The 24,233-nt window shown below is 38.6% G+C and overlaps 1 long non-coding RNA gene across 1 annotated transcript in view; it reads right to left on the bottom strand.

The window, feature by feature from the left end:
- Nucleotides 1-24,233, bottom strand: part of LOC144315198 (uncharacterized) — a 60,423-nt gene continuing 36,190 nt past the window's right edge. The window contains exons 2-3 of the long non-coding RNA XR_013380959.1: nucleotides 16,023-16,076; nucleotides 1-254 (exon numbers count right to left, since the gene is read on the bottom strand). This is a non-coding gene — a long non-coding RNA (uncharacterized LOC144315198). The remainder of the gene's footprint in view (nucleotides 255-16,022; nucleotides 16,077-24,233) is intronic.

Below are 24,233 nucleotides of genomic sequence, written 5' to 3'. Positions count from 1 at the left end.
TTATTTTCCAAAGAAAGAGGTTTTAATTGGTCATAGGAAATGGACAGAACTCTGTAGGTCAGGGACAAATGGAGGTCTGTCTGAGAGTCTGAGGACAAAGAGTAAGGGTTGGCCTTGAACCTGGTCAAACTTTCATTCCCATGGTGACACATTCCCATGGTGTCCCTTGTGGTATCCACTCAGTTAATGGGGATCAAGCTCTCCACTGTTCCACTTCTATAAGCCAGCAGAGGTAAAACTTATTCTGCAAACCTCTAGGAAGAAAATGATTTGAACAATTAATTCATGCATCAATAGGTGTTTAGCACTGATTAGGTATTCAATAGCAATCTAAGTCCTGTAAGGGATTATAGAGAAAGTGTTAATATAAACATGGCCCTGTTCTCAAGGAGCTCAGGTTACAGTGTATGAGCTTTAAGCCCAAGTTTGTCTTGATGAAATCCCAATAGTTCATTTTTTTTTTTTTTTGCTTTTGTTTCTTTTGCCTTCGTGGATGTATCTTGCAAGAAGTTACCGTGGCCAAGTTCAAAAAGGGTGTTGCCTGTGTTCTTCTCTAGGATTTTGATGGAATCTTGTCTCACATTTAGATCTTTCATCCATTTTGAGTTTATCTTTGTGTATTGTGAAAGAGAGTGGTCTAGTTTCATTCTTCTGCATGTGGATGTCCAATTTTCCCAGCACCATTTATTGAAGAGACAGTCTTTCTTCCAATGGATAGTCTTTCCTCCTTTATCGAATATTAGTTGACCATAAAGTTTTGCACAGCAAAGGATACAGTCAACAAAACTAAAAGACTACCTACAGAATGGGAGAAGATATTTGCAAATGACCTATCAGATAAAGGGCTAGTATCCAAGATCTATAAAGAACTTATTAAACTCAACACCAAAGAAACAAACAATCCAATCATGAAATGGGCAAAAGACATGAACAGAAATCTCACAGAGGAAGACATAGACATGGCCAACATGCACATGAGAAAATGCTCTGCATCACTTGCCATCAGGGAAATACAAATCAAAACCACAATGAGATACCACCTCACCCCAGTGAGAATGGGGAAAATTAACAAGGCAGGAAACCACAAATGTTGGAGAGGATGCGGAGAAAAGGGAACCCTCTCACACTGTTGGTGGGAATGTGAACTGGTGCAGCCACTCTGGAAAACTGTGTGGAGGTTCCTCAAAGAGTTAAAAATAGACCTGCCCTATGACCCAGCAATTGCACTGTTGGGGATTTACCCCAAAGATACAGATGCAATGAAACGCCGGGACACCTGCCCGATGTTTATAGCAGCAATGGCCACAATAGCCAAACTGTGGAAGGAGCCTCGGTGTCCATCGAAAGATGAATGGATAAAGAAGATGTGGTTTATGTATACAATGGAATATTACTCAGCCATTAGAAATGACAAATACCCACTATTTGCTTCAATGTGGATGGAACTGGAGGGTATTATGCTGAGTGAAGTAAGTCAATCGGAGAAGGACAAACAGTGTATGTTCTCATTCATTTGGGGAATATAAATAATAGTGAAAGGGAATATAAAGGAAGGGAGAAGAAATGTGTGGGAAATATCACAAAGGGAGACAGAACATAAAGACTCCTAGCTCTGGGAAACGAACTAGGGGTGGTGGAAGGGGAGGAGGGCGGGGGGTGGGGGTGAATGGGTGACAGGCACTGAGGGGGACACTTGATGGGATGAGCACTGGGTGTTATTCTGTATGTTGGTAAATTGAACACCAATAGAAAATTAATTTATTAAAAAAAAAGCCCAAGTTTGGTTAATTTGTAACTGATTGTTTGCAGAGTATCAATCCATTGGGAATACAAACCTGAAACTTCTATTAAGTCTTCCTATCTGATTGAATAGTGGATCCCTGGACAGCATCATGGCTTAATCCCCTAACTTCTTGAATTCTGTGATTATTAGGACAGCTTCAGTTTAGCATTTAAGGTTTAAGTCATTTTATTTATGAATCTTTTATGTCAAATTAAAAACTCATCTCCTCCTCCCATAAACTTCAGTGCTTTCTAGAACTGTCTTTGTTTCACCAAACACTGCCTTAAGAAGTTGAAGCTGCTCCCCACTCATGGGTTAGTTGCTCTAGCTCGTTATGGACAGGACACATTACGGTTTGTGAGAGCTACAGTGGGCCCCACTGGCAAGGCTTGCTCCTGTATAGACCTTCTACATGCAGTAGTGATCCCCTACTAAACCTGGCTTCTTTATCAGTTCGATCCCCAGCTTTATACCACTGCCCACTAATGTATGTACTCCTTTGCCTAACTCTAGCACCTAAAACCTATTGGCAGGTTTAGATACCCCAATATAATCTTTCTGTCAGAGTCAATTCTAGGGCTTGAGGGCATGTACAGGATGTGTCTCCATATTTTCTGGAAACTGGGCACTTGAAGGGAGCATGTTGGCTCCTTGGGAAAACCATCCCACATACCATTTCTTTTGCAATTCTGTCTTTGCTATTCAGGTGCTACAGGGCATGTTAAGAGTCAGCTGGATATGCAGAAACCAGCTGAAGAATGAAATATCAATAACTTCCTTTCATTGCAGAAACTACCAATCTTTACAATTCTTGTATAGTCTTCATTTACCTTCACTTCGGGGGGGATGCACCTCCCATGGGTGGGAAGGGCAAAGTCTCTCTCCATGAATTGTGCACCCTAAGGCGACTCTTCTTCACTTTCTCTGACCCTATTATACTGGCAAAGGAGGGAAAAGAGTTTGGTAGGAGAGCTGGGATCTGAACTGGTCCCTAGAAAATGATCTGAGAGATCCTTAAATTTAGAGTATCGGGCACTTAGAATCTTTTTCTTCACTTTTGGGCTTTAGTACCAATTCACACTACAGAAAAGCTCACTCAGTGTCTGCTCACATATAAAGCATGTGGACTTGAGTGAATCAGGTAGTCAGTGCATTTGTCCATTTTCATGTTTCTGTGTCCCTATGTCCATCCTTTCTGCATTCCCACTTAAGCTAAAGATAGATTTCCTCTTTCCATGGCTAATCTCTCTTGCCAATCTGACTCCTCCTTCAGTTAGAAAATAAATCTCTTTTCTCAGGATCCTTGACTTCATCCTACAGCTACACCTATATATTCCCTACATCAGTAAACTTTCATGAAAATCTTCCTGCTAAAGTAATTAGTGACCTTCCTATATCTCTCTTCATTTCACCCCCAAATTCTCACATTTATCACTAACTTCCTTCTTTTCTGATTCCACTCAACACTCAATCCTTTTCAGTTTCACTTCAGATTCTGCTACTATTCAAAAACCCACCTTGAAGGTCCAGTGACCTAACTATGAAATTCCTTTTTTCCCCCTTCAGTCTGTAGAAAAAAAGCGAGAAAAATGGATATAAATATAAAGGCTAAATGGGTCAAGGATGAGGCTGAAGTTTAGGATATTTTTTAAAAAACTCCTAGCTAAGTGGAAATGAGAATTATAACAAAAGCAGGTCAGGAAGAAACAAGGACAGGTCTAGGGAGGTGGCTGCATGACCAGCTGGTGACAGACCCATACTTAGGCCAACAAATATGAGTGTGCAGGTGGGTCAGATTGGATTGCAGAATGAGAAGAAAAGCATCCTTCCAAGCCCTCAAATTCTATGGTTCTCATAACTCCTCTATTTCTGGAGAATATTCTAGAAGTCAAAACATGATGGGATCCCATTACTCTTGTGACTAGTCATCATTCTGCATACTTACAAATCTAAGAACTATTTATCTGTGAATTTTCCCTCCTTAAGAAAAGTAGACACTAGAACTCTTTAGCCAGTGTTTCCCGAAATGTTCCATGAAATACCCATATTTAGCAATTTCATAAGGACTGCTGTAATGCCCAGTGCCTAGAACAATGCCTGGCTCAAGTACTCAATCAAAACTGTCACATAAATAAAAGAATGAATGTTACATGCACACACATATACCTACCAGTATTTTTTGGTAAAAAGTTTGAAAAAAAATTGATTAAATAAAATTTTTGTTGCAGGACAGCTTAGAGCCTTTACTTATATAATTATGATACAATAAAAGACACCTCCCAAATGTTTTCAAACATAAGACTATTTCTATCCACAAAGCTTCCTAATGTATACACTTTGAGAAATCATCCCCTAGATATTGCTGGTAGCACAGCGCCAGGGCCAATACCCTTTCAATTTCACTTCACCTCCTCTTCTCCCTTTGTAAGTGTATATAAGAGGTCTTCCAGCCTCTGGAGATGCCCCATTCTTCAGAAGTACATGAAACATAACTATACAAAAGCTAAAGCAGATGAATTCAAACAGATGATTAAGCACTATAAGAACAAGAGGATTTAAATTAACACCCAAATTGAATGAACCAGATCCCCTTGTTTCACTCCAAATGTCTATGTAAAAATGCAGCCTTGGACAAGAGTACACCTACCATTTAGAAAGAAGTACTTACATTATTAGCATTTAAAGTCAGTGTTTTGGAGATATTAAACATTTCACAAGGTTGTTGTGAGAACTAAATTAGATTATATATGTTCTAGCATGTACTAGTCCTCAAAAACCAGATGTTAAAACCAGGTAGATCTAAAGAAGGGAAGATGGTGGTAGAGTTGGAGGACCATAGGCTCACCACCTCCCATGAAAACTATCAAATCATCCTATATACCCCAGAGATTAGGCTGAAGATTGGCAGAACAAACTTCACAACTAAAGGTAAAAAAAGAGGCCACATAAAAAAAAAAAAGGAACTCAGTGACTCTATCAAATGTAATAACATTTGCATTATAGGAATCCAGAAGAAGAAGAGAGGGTAAAGGGGACATAAAATTTATTTGAAGAGATAATAACTGAAAACTTCCCTAATCTGGGGAAGGAAACAGATATCCAGATCCAGGAGACAAAGAGAACCATCAACAAAATCAACAAAAGCAGATCCACACCAAGACAATTTGTAAGTAAAATGGCAGAAAGGGTGATAGAGAAAAAATTTTAAAAGCAGCAATATAAAAGAAGACAGTTACATACAAGAGGAAACCCATAAGGACAACAGGGGATTTCTCAGCAGAAACTTTTAAACCAGAAGAATGTGGCATGATATATTCAAAATGCTGAAGGAGAAAAATCTGCAGTCAAGAATATTCTATCCAGCAAGACTATCATTCAGAATATAAGGAGAGATAGTTTCCCAGACAAACAAAAACTAAAGGAGTTCATGAACACTAAACCAGCCCTGCATGAAATATGGAGGTGGAAAGAAAGGAACTCACAACATAAAAGGATGCAAAATATGACACTATATGCCAAAATGTTGGGAGGAGCAGGGAAAGGAGTAAAGAATGGGTTCAAACATAAATGATCATCAACTTAATATAGACTACTATATGCAGAAGAGGTTATATGAAACCTAATGGTAACCACAAATCAAAAACCACTAATATGTAAAGACAAGAGTGAAATAAACCCAAGTAAAGGAAACCAGCAAACCATGAAAAAGAGAAAGACAAAAAAGGATCAGAAAAATTTTCAGAAACAACCACAAAACAGGTAATAAAATGGTAATAAATATATATCTATCAATAATTACTTTAAAATAATGGGCTAAATGTTCCAATCAAAAAACATATGGTGAAATAATGGATTAAAAAGCAAGACCCAACTGCCTACAAGAGATCATTTAAACCTGAAGCCACCTGCAGATTAAAAGTGAGGAGATAGAGAAACATCTGTCATGCAAATGGACGTCAAAATAAAGCTGGACTAGTAATACTTATGTCAGACAAGCTAGACTTTAAAACAAAGACTGTAACACATAACATTATTATATAGTTATAATAATAAAAGGGACAATCCAACAAGAAGATATAACAATTGTAAATATGTATGTACTCAATATGGGAGTGCCTAAATACATAAAACCATTAATGACAAATATAAAGGAAGTAATTGATAATAACAAAATAACAGTAGGAGACTTTAACACCCCACGTACATGAAAGGACAGATCATCTAATAGAAAATCAATAAGTAAACAATGGCTTTGGGTGACATGCTGGACCAGATGGACTTAACATATATAATCAGAACATGCCTTCCAAATAAAAAAAAAAAAAAGAACATGCCTTCCTAAAACAGCAGAACACACATTCTTTTTAAGTGCACATGAAACATTCTCCAGAAAAGATCACATATTACCTCACAAAACAAGCCTCAAGAGATTCAAGAAGATTGAAATCACACTGTGCATCTTCTCTCACCACAAAACTATGAAATTAGAAGTCAACCAAAAGAAAAAAAAATATGGACAGACAATAAATACATGAAGGTTAAATAACATGCTACTAAATAATGAATAGGTCGACCAGGAAATAAAAGAAGAAATAAAAAGTACATGGAAACAAATGAAAATGAAAACACTATGGTCCAAAGCTTTTGGGTTGCAACAAAAGCAATTCTAAGAGGGAAATCTATAACAATACAGGCCTACCTCAGGATGCAAGAAAAATCTCAAAGAAATAACTTAACTTTATACCTTAAGGAGCTAGAAAAAGAACAAATAACAAAACCTAAAACCAGCAGAAGAAAGGAAATAATAAAGATTAGAGCAAAAATAAATGATACAGAAACTAAAACAAAGAAACAACAGCAAAACAAAAAACACCGAAACCCAATAAAAGAGATGAAACCAGGAGCTAGTTCTTTGAAAAAAAAAAAATCAATAAAATTGATAAACCTCTAGCCAGACTTACCAAGAAAAAAGGAGAAGGGACACAAATAAAATCACTAATGAAAGAGAAATAACAACCAACACCACAAAAATACAAAAAGAAATTATAAGAAAATACTGTGAAACCTATATGCCAACAAATTAGACAATCTAGAAGAAATAAATTCCAGAAACATATATATTTATATACACTACCAAAAATGAAAGAGGAATAAATAGAAGATTTGAGCAGACCAATAAACAGAGAGAGATGGAGATAATATGAAAGAGATCTGAGAGGGGAGGTGATAGGGTGATGGGTGAAATAGATGATGGGGATTCGGGAGGGCACTTGTGATGAGCACTGGGTGATGTATGGAAGTGCTGAATCACTATATCCTACACCTGAAACTAATATAATACTGTATGTTACCTAACTGGAATTAAAATAAAAACTTAAAAAAAAAAACCAGATAGATCCAAAGGGCATATTTGGAGATCATAAAGAATGTAAAAGAAAGGAGTTCTAAAAATATGGTGAATTAAGAAAAATTATATATCACTCTTTGTCAAGACTCAATTCCATTGATATGAGAAATCATGCTTTGATGGAAGTCAAAGGAATTTCACTAAACTATTATTTAGCCAACTGTCAATGTGATAGAACACTTAATTTGTCTTTATCAAAAGTTAGAGATGGAACACTTAATTTATTTAAAGTGTTGGTTAGAAAGGTCAATATAAAGATAGTTATTAATTATAACTTTTATTTTAAAAGGCTTTTTATCATAAATATTTTTGCCTTTGATTCTTTTCTCAGTTACATTACTTTAGTCAGAAGATCTAGGCTTTTTTTTTTAAGATTTTATTTATTTATTCATGAGAGACACAGAGAGAGAGAGAAAGGCAGAGACACAGGCAGAGGGAGAAGCAGGCTCCATGCAGGGAGCTCTATGCGAGACTCGATCCCGGGACTCCAAGATCACGCCCTGGGCTGAAGGCAGGTGCTAAACCGCTGGACCACCCAGGGATCCTGGATCTAGGCATTTGAAGCAAATGTGGTATGGTTTTCAAAGGTTATTTGGCTCATTTACCCAAAAACATTTAATTCATTAAGCAAATACTTATTTTGAGCCCTTACGATAGATTAGACAATGTGTTAGTTATTCTGAGGATGGGTCTGATATGGGATTATTAACTCCTTCAGAGTCTCATAAACTAGAAGAACAGAAAAAGTCTGTGCAAGTAGACTATTTCAAAGTAGAAATTTATATATGTCATAACTAATGTGCCAATAAAAAGTTATTAGAACTCTGAGTAGGAAACATTTCATTGTATTTTAGGTTCTCATTTATATTTTGGATTTCCCTTGAGGGAATGGTGGGTTTTATCCATTTACAGATCTACAAGATCAGGCATGTAATAAGTGTTCAACAAATATTTACTGAAGGGATGAAATGAAGGAATGAGCGAAACCAAGGATTCTGGCACGTTTCCTCTTCAAGTAATGCTATTCTAGAATCATCCTTTATTTGTATATTTCATATGAAATAAATGAATACTTCCTTGAGGCAAAAGGCCATACATACCATGGTTCATTTTATACTCTTCACAGAATCTGGGTGGTACAGTTAATGCATAATAGAATTTTCTGAATAAAATGAGTTAATCAGAAAGCATACTTTAACAATGCACAGTAGATAAATAACTCTAATACATTTATCAAAACTCATAGAATTCTCCCCCACCATTATCCATATTCCATTGTATACATAAGCCACATCTTCTTTATCCATTCATCTTTCAATGGACACTGAGGCTCCTTCCACAGTTTGGCTATTGTGGACATTGCTGCTAGAAACATCGGAGTGCAGGTGTCCCAGCGTTTCACTGCATCTGTATCTTTGGGGTAAATCCCCAACAGTGCAATTGCTGGGTCATAGGGCAGGTCTATTTTTAACTCTTTGAGGAACCTCCACACAGTTTTCCAGAGTGGCTGCACCAGTTCACATTCCCACCAACAGTGTAAGAGGGTTCCCTTTTCTCTGCATCCTCTCCAACATTTGTTGTTTCCTGCCTTGTTAATTTTCCCCATTCTCACTGGTGTGAGGTGGTATCTCATTGTGGTTTTGATTTGTATTTCCCTGATGGCAAGTGATGCGGAGCATTTTCTCATGTGCTTGTTGGCCATGTCTGTGTCTTCTTTGGTGAAATTTCTGTTCATGTCTTTTGCCCATTTCATGATTGGATTGTTTGTTTCTTTGGTGTTGAGTTTAATAAGTTCTTTATAGATCTTGGAAACTAGCCCTTTATCTGATATGTCATTTGCAAATATCTTCTCCCATTCTGTAGGTTGTCTTTGAGTTTTGTTGACTATTTTTTTGGCTGTGCAGAAGCTTCTTATCTTGATGAAGTCCCAATAGTTCATTTTTGCTATTGTTTCTTTTGCCTTCGGTGGGGGGGAATATAGGTGAAGGGAGAGGAAGTGTGTGTGGGGTGTCAGAAAGGGAGACAGAACATAAAGACTCCTAACTCCGGGAAATGAACTGGGGGTGGTGGAAGGGGAGGAGGGTGTGGGGTGGGGGTGAATGGGTGACGGGCACTGAGAGGGGCACTTGACGGGATGAGCACTGGGTGTTGTTCTGTATGTTGGCGAATTGAACACCTATAAAAAATAAATTTATTATAAAAAAACTCAGAATTCTATGCAAAAAAGGATATTTTTTAATGTATGTAAATTTACTTCAATAAACATTAAGAACAAAATCTTGAAGAGGTTTAAAAAATAAGATAGTTTGTTATGCCACAAAGCAAGAGCTCTAGAGGTGAGAGATTGCAAGTTCAATTGATTTAATTACTCAGCATTAAGGATCCAAGTTCTTTCTCTCTCTGTTCTGCCATTTTGAGTTTTGCATTTTGTCCTCAAAGTGATTCCTCTCGTGGTTAGAAAATTCTACAGTAGTTGCTCATGTGACATCATCCAAACATTAAAACATTCAGAGGAAGAGAAAACCGTCTCCTGTGTAACTTTTAAAAAATAAGTTAACTCCTCTTAGTGGCCCCCCACAGATGTTTCCTCATGTTTCAGTGGCCAGGTTTGTCTTTTGTCTGTGTCCAAACCAAAGACTCCTAGAGGAGGGAACTGCTTTGATTGGCTTTTTTTTTATGAACCCCCTCATCCTTCACCCTGGAAAAGCCCTGGGACCAGACTTCCCTAGACACATGACTCTCCCAAGAAGCTTGCATATAACAAAATCAAGTCTGCTGGGAAGTAAGGGTGGGAAGAAAAAAAGGATGCTAAATCCAGTAGTGTGGTACATGGAATGCTTCCTAAGTACTGAAAAGTTAAATTTCCATTTAGAGAATCTCAGGTATCAAGACAAAATCTCAGGAGAATGTGAATCCAAGTAAATTGAGTTTTTTATTTGCTCCCCCTTCACTGCTGTAGCAGATGACCCTCATTCCAGCTCCAGATGTTCTGCCCTGAGCTAATTGCCAGTTGCGGGGATCCCCCAAGATACCTCCTTCAGACTTCTATGCCTAGAGCCAGGCCTCATCTACATCTTAAAGCCACTATTTCTCCTTCTATCAAAAGTAACCTAGACACCCACCTATTTTTTAGGGGTTTATTCTAAGCAATCTTATCACTTGTTTTGTTTTGTTTTGTTTTGTTTTGTTATTCCCACCTCCTTTTAAGCTATTTTCAGGAATCCAGGACACACTACCTCCCCAAAGAAGTACAGTTTTGCAAGTTCCTGTGGAGTAAAAGTGGCCTCAATTCAGAAATAAATCTCATCTCTGAGATGAGTGTGTGACTCTGAGGCAGGCTGAAAGGAAAAATCAGGGAAGGAAAAGATTTCCTTCCTAGGTATCATCCAGAGGCCAGCAAGCATGTACACATCATGTTCTCCATCACTGTCTTTCTCCTTCTCGTGCTCTGTGTAGTGTGTTCTTCTTGTATCAAGAGAGGGTGATATATCATATCAGATGTATGACATTTATGACAATTGGAAAGCTGTAGGGAGAGGGGTAAAGAAAAATGATTTATGGGAAACAAAGTCTAAGGACCTTAAATGTAGCTGCTGAAGCTGTTGAAAGACTAAGCTACCCCTACAGGATGCCATGTGGCATGTCAGCACACACTTGGGGAGTACCATTTTGTTCATCTGTCCCTCCTGCAATATCATGTAAGAGCACCCAGTCACGGACACCATCTCCAGCCTCCCTACACCAGAAACTTTCTCCTGGTGCTCCTTAGCCTTTGCTAATAGTCTCTGTCAGTAAAATAGCTTTCAAAAATAAAAAATGAATTCAAAACATTCCCAAATGAGAAGTTGAACTGAAAAACATCCAGTGTCTCCTTCAACTCTAGGATACCATTGTCCTTCCTGCCAGATTACAAGCTGTTCATGCAGCAGACTCTGACCTTAGCTCACGTATGACCTGTAAAAACTTTAGCACCTCTGTCCACAGAAAAGCAACTGCGGAATCTAGAACATAGGAAAGCCCAAGACTAGTGATTCCCAAATGTTTATCCTAAGGAAAATTTCAACAAGGTTGTGTACATGTGTGCACAGCCTCCTACGTATGGGTGTATAAGAAAGAAAGCAAGGACAAACATTAGAGAGGAAGAGAGAAGAGAATGTTCTCTGTTTTGTCTCGCATTATGTTGCACTTAGAGAAAATACAAGCAGCCAGCACTGACTTTCTTATTCTAGAAACCTCTTTCCTCACAGTCAGATGACTGTTAATAATTGGGTAGCTGGCAGAGTTACACTAGTGCCATCTAGCTCTCACTACCACAGCCTGGCATCCTATTCCCAGCATGCTGAGAAGTTTAGAATTTGTTACAGCCCATGAAACTCAGCTGATTGCCCTTACATGATGATGAAAGCAAGCAAAACCCCCAAAGAGATTTATGTTTAATAATAACATATCTAAATTATTTGTCTGCATTTCATATCAAGTTTGCACTAAAGATATCAAGACAGATCCTTATTGAACATAAGTTAAATGTTGCTCTCAGTTTTATTAACCAAACTTCCACCAACTTTATATTGATCACCTATCTACCTTGGAAAGCTGTCAGCAAACGGTGTTACAGATTATAGATCTAAAATCAACAGATCACTGGTTTTGCAAATTCTCAGTGCATTTATGAAAATCCCTAAAGGACAATGGTAAGTTTCATTTTAATTCACCCACATTAAATAATAGAGTTTTTCCACACAGTATTTGTGAGAAAGAAATATGGGGGCATCACATATAATAGCAAAATAATAAATGAGTGTCATTCTTGAGATCAAAAATCCTTGCTATAGGTATCATCTAGAAAATGCCTAAGAACCAAGTTTTATGATGCTTCCAGATAATGCTTTTTAAAAAAATATTTATTTAGGGGATCCCTGGGTGGCTCAGCAGTTGAGTGCCTGCCTTCGGCCCAGGGTGTGATTCTGGAGTCCCGGGATCAAGTCCCACGTCGGGCTCCCTGCATGGAGCCTGCTTCTCCCTCTGCCTGTGTCTCTACCTCTCTCTCTCTCTCTCTCTCTCTCTGTGTGTGTGTGTGTGTGTGTGTGTCTCATGAATAAATAAAATCTTTAAAAAAAAAAGACAACTTTAAAATTAAAAATATATATATTTATTTATTTTAGAGTGACAGAGCTCAAGCATTGAGGGTGGAGTGCACAGAGGGAGAGAGAAGAGAAGCAGACTCCCTGCTGAGCTCAGCCTGATGTGGGGCTCAATCCCAGGACCCTGATACCATGATCTGAGCTAAAACCAAGAGTCAGACACTTAACCAATTAAGCCACCCAGCACCCATGGAAAATAAATTCTTTACTAAAGTAACCAATTGTGGGGAATTGTGCCTGCTTCCCATCACCAGTACTGACTAGTTGGAAGGGGGGAAGCAGGAAGGTGACACTAAAGGGGGCAAGACCAAGCAGCATTGGATTTCTTCCCTCTAATATGTAGTATCATGGTGAAAGGAATATGACCTTTACTTGGCTTTACAGACTTGGAATCAAATATTCAAAAAGGCACTTTCTAGATGTTTGAGATTAAACTCCCTGAGCCTTCCAGGGTTATTGTAAAAGGTAGTGGAGATAATGTCTGTAAAATATCTAAAACTGTGTTTCAGATAGTCTTTATTATTCTATGTAAATACTATTAAAACATCAAAGGGAACACAACTATGTACTGGCATGTCTATGGCTGTCATCAAACAGTCATTAGGATATTTGTATCCCTCATAATCTGGTTATGATTTGAGTCAGTGACTTATAAGGGGCAAAACGTTCCCTATCACATTACCTTTCTTGTGCGTCATCTGACTTCCAAAAATAGAGACAGTGCATCTTTTAGCAGAAATGGATGCCTGAAATAGCTGTTCAACTGTCTGAGTGTCAGAGTTGTAAGTACAAGGTAAATTAACCTGAAATAGAGTTGTCGCAGAAAAGAGTCAAGTGATGGTGCCGAGGAGCAAGATTCCTTCTGGCTCCAAGGGAGTCAATTCCGTAGGGAAACAGGCCACAGATCTCCTGCCCCAAGATACCCAAGCTTGCCACACAGCCTTTCCATTTATCAACTGTGTGGATAGAGACAAATCTATTCTCTCAGAAGCTTAACTACCTTATTTGTAAAATAGGAATTATATTTTACTATCTCACAAGGATTGTTATAAAAAGGAAAGAAATAACATATCTAAAAGTCTTTTGCCGATCTTGTTTTCCATCTCAGTGATCAAGCCACCCCGCATAGCATGGCTGTAGCCAGAATCCAGCAACTTCTCTGACTCGTCTTTCTTTCCTATCACCCACTACCTCCAACTCACTCACAAGGTTCATTCACCTCTACTCCCTAAATATAATCTGCATCTGTCCACTCCTTTCCATCTCTACTGGTATCACCCCCCAGGAAGGCACCAATATGTCTCATCCCAACTACCACCACAACCTCCTAACTGAACTGTCCCTTTGCACTTTGACCTCACTGAAAAGTACTCTCCAAAAGCATTCAGAATGACCTTTTTAAAATGTAAATCCAGGGACAACCAAATGTTTCATGCCTTCTTCTGGAAATAGTCAACAACTTTATAAAATATTCCTGACAAGTAAGTTAGACTTCAACACCCCTGCCCACTTCAATAGTATCCATTTCCTCACCACCCTCCCCTACTCAGTTCCAGCCTCCTCAGCCAGATCTAAGGGCACTAAGATTTTCTTCTTTTTTTTCTTCTAACAGTTTTACAGTTTTAGCTCTTACATTTAGCCTATGATGATCCATATCAAGTATATTTTTATATTTAGTATGAGGTAAGATTTCAATCTTTTTTTGCATATGGATACTGTTTTCATACCACTTATTATAAGAGTATCCTGTTCCCATTGAATTCCTTTGCCACCTTTATCAAAAAATAAATTGACCATACATATGTGGGTCTGTTCCTGAACTCTGTTGTGTTCTCATTGTGCTTTTTTTTTTTTTTAAATATATATACTGACACCAACTGTCTTGATTATTGCACCTTTATAAGTAAATCTTGAAATCTGGTAATGTTAAGTCTTTAAACATTATTCTTTTTCAAAAATGGTTTTGGCTTTTATAGGTCCTTTGTATTTCCATTTAAATCAACTTGTCAATTTCTACCAAAAAAAATCTGTCACCTAAGTCACTTTCTATCTCATTGACTGATTTTAATTATCTGTATAACACTTAACTTTTTTGTTTATCATCTATCTCTTCCCACTAGAATATAAGCTTTATGAGAGGAGGAAAATATGTATCATTTTCTTTTTTCTCCACTGTATCTCCAGCTCCTTAAATGAGACCTTATACAGAATAGGTTTGCAGTAAGTACTTGCTGAATAAATGAACTCATTAGTCTAAGGACTTATTTTTCTCATGACAAACCATATTGTTTATGAATATGTCCCTTGCCATTGAAGGACTTGGGGGCTGATCCTCCTTCCATGGTGTCTCCTTGAATGAGAGGAGTTTTCAAGACTATCACTATTCCCTCTGTACCTAAAAAGATTGAGAACAGCCAAAATGTAATGGAAGGAGCTTTGGTCTAAAATTTAGAAGATTAAAATGACTAATTCTGCTCTACCACTAAGAGTGTGACCTTGGGAAAGTCACTTAACCTTTCCAGACCTCTTTCTTTTTTTTTTAATTTGTAATATGGGGATAACAATTGCCTATACTCTATATGTACATTTTGAAAATTCAATGTGGTAATTACATAAATCATTTGATATATTTCCTGTCATATAACAAATGACTACTAAGTATTATTGCATTAGTATTTAGATGATTACAACTTTTAGAAGATTCTTTGGTGTTGTTTCAGGACACAGAAACAAAGAAAAAATAACAGAAGCTCTTCTGGAGGTAGGAATTGGGGAATTAGTAGTAACTCCAGGCCTGGCTGCCTTGGGTGCAACTTTGTACCATTTTCTGGCCTGAAATGAACCTGGTTAGCTGACCCAGGCCTTGTTACAACCAGCATTCCTCCAAACAAGCCTCCTTTCCAGAAAGTAGGATTTAGATCTTCACCAAAACATTTTCTTTTTTATTCTCGAAGTCTTCATTTTACCCAAATTGCTCTTCATAGGGCACAAAACCCTATGAAGAAACTTTCAGAACTGTTCCCATGAACCAGGACTCTCAGTGTAAGCACTGATAAACTGTGCAGGGCAAGAGAGTCGTCAAACCCAAACCACAGAGGAGAGCAGGCAGTATGTGAGAAGAGATGGGTTCTGGTCCATGGCACACACCAGCCCCACCAACGCCTATGCTCAGCCTCCCAGGAAGACCACTGAGCAGAGCAAGGGCACATGTCACTCCCCACCCAGCACACAGAGGACTCAGGAAATCACTGAGAATAGCCTCAGTTTCCTCCACAATGGATCACACATTAAAATAAACAGAGACCAGAAAAATGTTTCTTTCTGACAGGGAGGCAGAGTTTATCTCTAATCTGCCCTGTTTCCTTGACTCCCACTTGCCAAGCACCTGTCCAGCCTATTCTAAGCTTGCTTTCTCTTACAAAGCGATGTGCTGGGCAAACCAGAAAGTGGCACCCAAGAGGAGGAGGCATGAGAAACTGACAAAACTTGTCACCATAGGCCACTTTCAGGATGGCTGGAAAGTACATTGCCCTTGGAGGAAGGATGCTAAATAAGAGGACATGATGCTGCAGAGACAATACTTTTCAAAATTGAAGACAGTGAGGCCTGGAGGAGCACCACTCAGTTGGAGTGCTCTGAATTTGCAACACAGTGTAAACCATCAGAGCTCAAGAAAGGTAGAAAGCCTTACCTGGTTCCTCCCTTGTTCCAACAAAGTAGAAGAGAGCAATTATCCCCAAGACACCTGAGAGAAAACAAGGACAAAAAGAAGGAAACTTAGAATCCTGGAGGCCTCCAACAAAAAAGGCCCAGGACCACAGGCTTCACAGGTGAATTCTGTAAAACATCTAAAGAAGAATTAATACCTTTTCTTCTCAAACTATTCCAAAAAATAAAAAAGGAAGGAAAACTTCCAAATTCATTCTAAGAGGCCAACATTATCCTGATACCAAAAACCATATAAAAACACCACTAAAAAAAGAGAATGACAGGCCAATATTCCTGATGGACATAGACACAAAAATCCTGACAGAATACTTGCAAACTGAATCTGACAAAACATTTAAAAAATCATTTACCACACTTCAGTGGGATTTATTAGTTGAATATTTGCAAATCAATCAATATGATACATCACATCAATAAGAGAATAGATAAGGACCGCATGATCATTTCAACAGACACAGAAAAAGCATTTCACAAAGTACAACATCCATTCATGAAAACAAAGTAGGTTTACAGGGAACATATCTCAATATAATAAAGGCCATTTATGAAAAACCCACTGCTAACATCATCCCTCATGGGGAAAAACCAAGATCCTTTCTCCTAAGACTGAGAAACTGAGAATAAGACAAGGATGTCTGCTTTCACCACTTTTATTCAACATAGTACTGGAAGTCCTAGTCACAGCAATCAGACAACAACAACAACAACAACAACAACAAAAAGACATCCAAATCAGTAAAGAAGAAGAAAAACTTTCACTTTTTGCAGATGACCTAATATTATATATAGAAAACCCAAAGAGGCTCCACCAAAAAACGGCCAAAACCAATACACTGATTCAGTAAAGTCACAGGATACAAAATCAACCTATAGAAATCTGTTGCATATCTATGAAGCAATAATGAAGCAGCAAAAAGAGAAATTAAGAAAACAATCCATTTATAATTACACCAAAAATATTAAGATACCTAGGAGTAAACCTAACCAAAGGGGTAAGAGAACTTTACTCTGAAAACTATAAAACACTAATGAAAGAAATTGAAGAAGTCACTGTTGTGCCCAAGATTATATATACGGGAAACCACCAAGGAGCCGACACCAATGCAAACAAATGAGGGTTTATTTACAAGCTCAAACTTGGGTCCAAGTATACCCGATACAGCAGAGCAGAGACTTGGACCCTGAGGTGGCTTCCAGCTTAATTTTATGGGTGGGTCTAGGGTACCTCCAGAAGGGGTGGAGGAATTTCTCAAGTTCTGTTTACATTCTGATATGGGGCTTTCAAGGGCATTAAGTTCTGTTCTCATTCTGATATGGGACTTTCTGCCACTGGCTTGAGCTTTGTTCTCGTTCTATTATGGGGCTTTCTAGGGCATTAAGGTGTAAGCTGTTTTTTCCTGTAACTGAAGCAAGGTAAATTTCAGCTCTTATTCACAGGGGCCTGAGAATAAGGCCCCTTATTACTTGTGCTGTACTTGTGCTAACGCTGAACTTAAGGTGGAATGCCCTTAATTTTCTCAGCCTCCACAGTCACAAAGAAATGGAAAGATATACCATGCTCATGGATTGGAAGAACAAATATTGTTAAAATGTCCATTCTATTCAAAGCAATCTACAAATTTAATGCAATCCCTATCAAATACCAACAGCATTTTTCACAGAGCTGGAACAAATAATCCTAAAATCTGTATGGAACCACAAAAGACCTTGCATAGCCAAAGCAATCTTGAAAAAGAAAAGCAAAGCTGGAGGTATCACAATTCTGGACTTCAAGTTATATTGCAAAACTGTAGTCATCAAAAAAGTATGGTACTGTAATAAAAATAGATACATAGATCAATGGACTAGAATAGAAAATCCAGAAATAAACCCATAACTATATGGTCAATTTGTTTTCCTGGACAAAGCAGAAAATACAATGGGAAAGACAGTCTCTCCAACATGGTGTTGGGAAGACACCAACATGCAAAAGAATGAAACTGGACCACTTTCTTACACCTTACATAAAAGCAAATTCAAAATGGATTAAAGATCTAGATGTGAAACCTGAAACCATAAAAATCCTAGAAGAGAACATAGGCAGTAACTTCTTTGCATGAGCCATAGTAACTTTTTTTCTAGTTATGTCTCCTGAGGTAAAGGAAACAAAGGCAAATATAAACTATTGGGACTACTATCAAAATAAAAAGTTTCTGCACAGAGAAGAAAACAATCAACAAAACTAAAAGGTACGCTTTGGAATAGGAGAAGATATTTGCAAATGACAGATATCTGATAAAGGGTTAGTATACAATATATAAAGAACTTATACAACTCAACAACAAGAAAGCAAATAATAAAAAATGCCAGAAAATATGAATAGATACTTTTACAAAGAAAACATATAGATAGCTAACAGACAAATGAAAAGATGTTTATCATCACTTACCATCAGGGAAATGCAAATCAAAACTACGATGAGATATCACTTCATACCTGTCAGAATGACTAAAATCAACTATAGAAGAAACAACAGGTGTTGGTGAGGGTGTAGAGAAAAAGGAACCCTCTTGCACTGTTGATGAGAATGCAAACCTGTGCAGCCACTGTGGAAAACAGTATGGATGTTCTTCAAAATATTAGAAATAGAACTACTTTATGCTCCAGCAATCCTACTACTGGATATTTACCGAAAGAATACAAAAACACTAATTCAAAGGGATACATGCCCCTCTATGCTTATAGCACCATTATTTACAATCAACAAGATATGAAAACAGCCCAAGTGTCAACAAATACACATATATTTGTGTGTGTGTGTGTGTGTGTCGGAGAAAGACAAATACTGTAAGATTTCACTGATATGTGTAATTTAAAAAACAAAACAAATGACCAAAAGGAAAAAGAGAGAGAGATCAAGAAACAGACTCTTACTTGTAGAGAAAAAAACTGATGCTTACCAGAGGGGAGGTTGAGGGGTGGGGGGAATGGGTGAAATAGATTATGGAGATTAAAGAATGCACTTGTTGTTATGAGCACTGGGTGGTATATGGAACTGTTAAATCACTATATTGTACACTGAAACCAATATAACCCTGTATATTAACTAACTAGAATTAAAATAAAAAATTTTTAATTAAAAAAACAAAGACTTAAGAATTCTCCACCTCTTTATCATAGGATAAGCTAGAGACCAACAAAAACATCACTGAAACAGATGGTTCCTCCTACGGTGGGTTGGAGTCTAAATTTTTTAATTGAGAAAATTGAGGTACAGCAGGTGGTGCTGACATTTCCAGCAGTAAGTATCCTGATTCTTTGTAAATGCACTTAATAGGTAGGAAATTAAAAGAGAAGTGGATCTAAAAGAACTTCCTTCAGCAGATGTTCAGCAAAACCTTTCCATTATGAGGGACTCTAATGTTAACTTTTTAATTTGGTTTAATTGCTTCTCAGGGATTTATATTAATAACATTTATGTGATGCCAAATGATGGAATACTGTCAGGGTAAAATTATATTTTTGACCAGTGGTTTCCTGGTTTGATGTGCTTTCTTCTGCAGAGAAAAGGTCTATAGAGTCTACCCACCTGTATCCCTATTCCGGGTTCTTTGATGTCATACACCTCTAAGATTGCATTAGAAACTTGGCTAAAATTGCTTAATTTTTTTCTCTGGAATATCTAGGAAGATGCTGTCTGAAGTATGTATGTAATTTCTCTTTCCTGGGTATAATTCAAGAATCAGTGACTTCTGGTCTGTGTCTCAAAGGGTTAGGTCTTCAAGGTGCTTAGATAAGTCTTATCATTGACACGATTGGCATTACTACCAAAGATTGGATTCTCTACCTGCCATCATCTATCATTGTCTCCATGGGGGTCAAATGCATACAAGTATATTCTTCTACCATTGCCTCAGCTAAGGGCACCTTGAGAACTTAGCTAATGCTCTTACTGGGATGTGAGTATGTACAACCTTTCACCCCACATCTGATCCATAAGACGATGAGACTTGGTATAAACCAGAATGAGAATTCATTAGATAGAATGCTGGCTAAGGACATTGACAAATAAGGTTGGGATGAATGGAAATCATTTATAATTATTAGGTCATACTCAAAGTAAGGTGTAGTTGGAGACACACAAAAAAATAAGACTTAAAAAAAATAAGACTTAAGTTGCTTCTGAAAAAAAAAAAAAAGCATCACAGTTCACATAAAAATATAAGAACACAAGGTAGGATTTGATGTTCTGAAAACTAACATCATTTTCTTACTATATGCCAAGGCTCACATGTCAAAAGCTCTCCATGCTGTTCACTCCAATCTCTTCTTTAGCCCAGAGACTTATGGCCAAACTTGGTTCTTCAGTCCTGTGTGGCTCGTACTAACAACTAGGAACTGAGGATTGTGGATGACTAAATTTAACTTACTCCATACCAGATACTATGCTAAGAATTATGGCAGGAATATGGACATATGGTCTCTGCACTCAAGAAATTTACAGTCTAATGAAGTAAATCCCATTATTCTACTTAGTAAAAAGCAAACTGAGACCCAGTTAAACTGCAGTGTTTCTCTTGAATAACCCAAACATCATTTGCATCAATGTATCCTGAAATGCTTAATTAAAATGCATCTCTTGGGCAGCCTGGGTGGCTCAGCAGTTTAGTGCCACCTTCAGCCCAGGGCATGATCCTGGGGTCCCGGGATCGAGTCCCATGTCAGGCTTCCTGCATGGAGCCTGCTTCTCTCTCTCTCTCTCTCTCTCTCTGTCTCTCATGAATAAATAAATAAAATCTTTTAAATAAACAAATAAAATGCATCTCTTCCTGAGCCTCATCTGAAACTTCTGATTAAGAATCTGACCAATGAGACCCAGGAGATCCATCATTTAATAAGTTCCCTGAGTGCCTCTTACACCTATTAAACTTGGCAAACCACTAAGAAATGAGCTCATGAGAATAAGCACTATAAAAGTCCCACACTGTCCCTCCTTTGATGAGAAGAGTGGAGGTTAATGTAGAATGTTCCACTCTCAGTATGTGAGTCAGTGTTTCATAAATATACAGAAGAAAGGAAGGACTTAGGGAAGGACACATAGAGCATTCTAAGCCCTCCAAATGGCCTTGAAGAATTCAGGATATCTAATGCATTTCTGGAGCAACAGTGACTGTTAGCTTGCACAGCCACATTCCCGGGGGTCACTGGAGAGAAGGCAGGCTTGGAAGCACAGGGGATCCCATACATGTTGTTGCTGAGGCCTTTACTCTCTTCCTCTGCTGTCACTGATCCGTCTCTAGGACTAACCATGTGCTGGTGAAAGAGCACATGCCCTGGCACCTATCGCCTGTATCTGGAGGACTTGATGCACCTGCTTCCTCTTTTACCCTTCCCCAGAGGCAGCCCCCAGGACTGGCCCCAAGCAGCATTATGAGGCCTACAGCAAATGTTATTTTTATCTGTTTATGATAAGTGCAGCGTCCTTTACTCCTCCTTATGGCTGTTATAGTTTCTCTAATTGAGAAGTAATTTGGTACATGATTTGATGTAAGATATTAGGAATTTGATGTTCTGCCCTTTCTCAAGAATATTAAATTTCAAGGAGATTGATTTAAATAGCTATCAAGGCATTTGACCCCTGAAATGTCAGGCTGAAAGGGAAATTTGGGAAATTTGCCCACTCTGCTCTTCAAGGGATGGCCACACAGGGTGGTTTAGGGAAGGAGTGGGAAAAGACAGAAACCCATCTCTGGCCACCTTTTGGCCCTTTGAGGAAATATTTGAGATCTGATGTGGGTGTTTAAGCTTGACATCGAGCAAAGGCATTCATTTTCAGGTTTTGCCAGTGTCTCCCCCATTGCTGTTTTCATCCCCTTAAACAGTGATTTCCTTTCCTCATCAGCTCTTCTCATAGTGCCCCTGCCCCGTCTCCAGCTTCTCATCCCCAGAACGGTATCTGGGGTCAGAAGAGCTAGACTTAAATGTGCTCCACCATTTGCTAGGTGAGAGACCTGGGGTTTTTCCCTCCACTGGGAAAGGTCCAGTTAGTCTCTTTTAGATCAGGGAGGGTTGGACGATGTGGTGGATGGGAGGGCAATACCTTTTTAGACCTATAAAGCCTAATAGATACAGTGCTGGACAAGAAACCATTCTGCTTTAAGTTGCTGACTACATGATAGCGACATCTGGGCACAGACACTGGACCTGGGTGGACACATGCCTCCCAGCAGCCAATGTAGAATGACCACAAAGGGGTCTGTCAGAGATGACAGTGACTGCAGACGCACTAGTGATTCTCTGGGGCAGTCTGGCGCATAAAGAGATCAGCACTTAAAAATGGGAAGAAGAAAACAAAAGGCATGGCGAGAGGAAACAGCAAGCAAGGCAAGCAGAATCTACTGAAGAACAAGAGGGTGGAAACAGGGAGAACAGCAAAGACAAGCAGAGCGGCCACCACAGGAAGACACTAGAGTAGAGTCAGCCTATGAGGAGCAGAGAGGAGACCACCGGAGAGATCAAGCACACCACACCCTACACGGCCCAGTTTCTGAGCAACAGTCTGTGTGGTCTGGCATTCTGATGCTTCCTTTCCCTCATGAGGCTCCACCACCTTCTGTTTTCCTTAACTCCCTGTGTATGCTTAAACCCAACCACCCAAAGAAACCCTCAAAAGACCACTTTCTTCCAGCCTAGGAGAGACTAGCACCCTGTTTTGTGTGGGTCTCAGTCTATCAAGAACCAGTATTGTAGTTGGACTCGCCCTTGTGCTTCTTACTATGATTGCAAGTCAGCCTTCAGCAACAGCCATCAGGAAACTTTGAAAAAAATAAACGTTTATTACTTACAAGACCTGGAAATGACATCGCACACCTGGGGCCACACAGCAAGGTTGCCCGTAGAGAGAGAGAACATGAAAAAGAGCACACGGAGGCCAGGATTTCTGCTTTTATAGGTGTCGAGGGTTTTGCAGGTTTACTTTTTAAATTTTTTTAAAGATGTTTGTTTGTTTGTTTGTTTGTTTGTTTGTTTGTGACACAGTGAGAGAGGCAGAGACATAGGCAGAGGGAGAAGCAGGTTCCTTGCAGGGAGCCCAATGCGGGACTCGATCCCAGGATCCCAAGACCATGCCCTGAGCCAAAGGCAGACAGACGCTCAACCGCTGAGTCACCCAGGTGTCCCCAAGATAGGGTCTTTGAAGTAGACAATTCTTTGAAATGGATGTCTCAGAAATCAAAGCTTAATTCAAACATTTGCATTACAGAAAAGAAATAAAACTTTCAGGGCTTACACTACACTCCCAAATGATAAATTTCATTTGAGGTCTGGATCCTCTTTTGTTTAACCCAAAACTTTTGGACCATTTACTAATAGTCATTTAAAAAAATCTAGCAATACAAAAAAAAAATCTAGCAATACTTCCTGAAATAAGAGAAAAACAATGTACTAGCTAAATAAATAAATATATCAGCTAGATTTGAAACAGTGACATTCTTGAAATTGAAAAGACACCAAAAAAGATAATATTAATGAACTCTTTGACTTTCAGATCTTCCTGAGAAAGCTCCAGACCTGTCACTGTCTCAATATAATGTACGTGAATATAGAAAGCAGAATATCCTAAGTGGGGAGTCCCTGGATGGGCTTTAGGGAATCTACGAACTCCTGAGACTGTGCACAATTGAAATACACATGCTCTGTTTTCATACATTTATTTCATCTAATTCTCAAAAACCTCTGACCTAGATGCTCCTAAACATGTTCCTTCTGGGACCTCTTTGACTCGTGGGTATGTTTTACTAATTTAATCTTTATTGGTCACAATGCAGCTTGAGTTTCAGTCCTAAACAATGATGCTCCTTTCCAATCCTCTCCTAAGCCCCTTTTTTCCTTTCTCTTTTCTGCTCCTCTCCTTCTCCATTCATCGCTTCCCTTGTCCTTTCCTGGCTCCCTTCCCAGTTTCCCTGTTTCTCCTACCTTTAGTTTTGCCCCACCAGTGATTTCCATATTCCTCATCTTTCAGAGCCAAAGGGGGTGCCATTTCCCCATTTAAAATATCCCACCTAAATCTCGTCCTTCTCCTCCTCCCTCTGTATCCTTATCGATCTATTCCCACTCCTCCCCTCCAGCAAGTGCCTGTTTCTGTATCTTTTTGCAGACCATGAAGAAAATATTATTTAAACAAACAACAAAAATT

Source organism: Canis aureus, chromosome 6 (assembly GCF_053574225.1).
Source record: "Canis aureus isolate CA01 chromosome 6, VMU_Caureus_v.1.0, whole genome shotgun sequence".
Lineage (NCBI taxonomy): Eukaryota > Metazoa > Chordata > Mammalia > Carnivora > Canidae > Canis > Canis aureus.
This window is presented reverse-complemented; position numbering and strand designations above follow the sequence as displayed.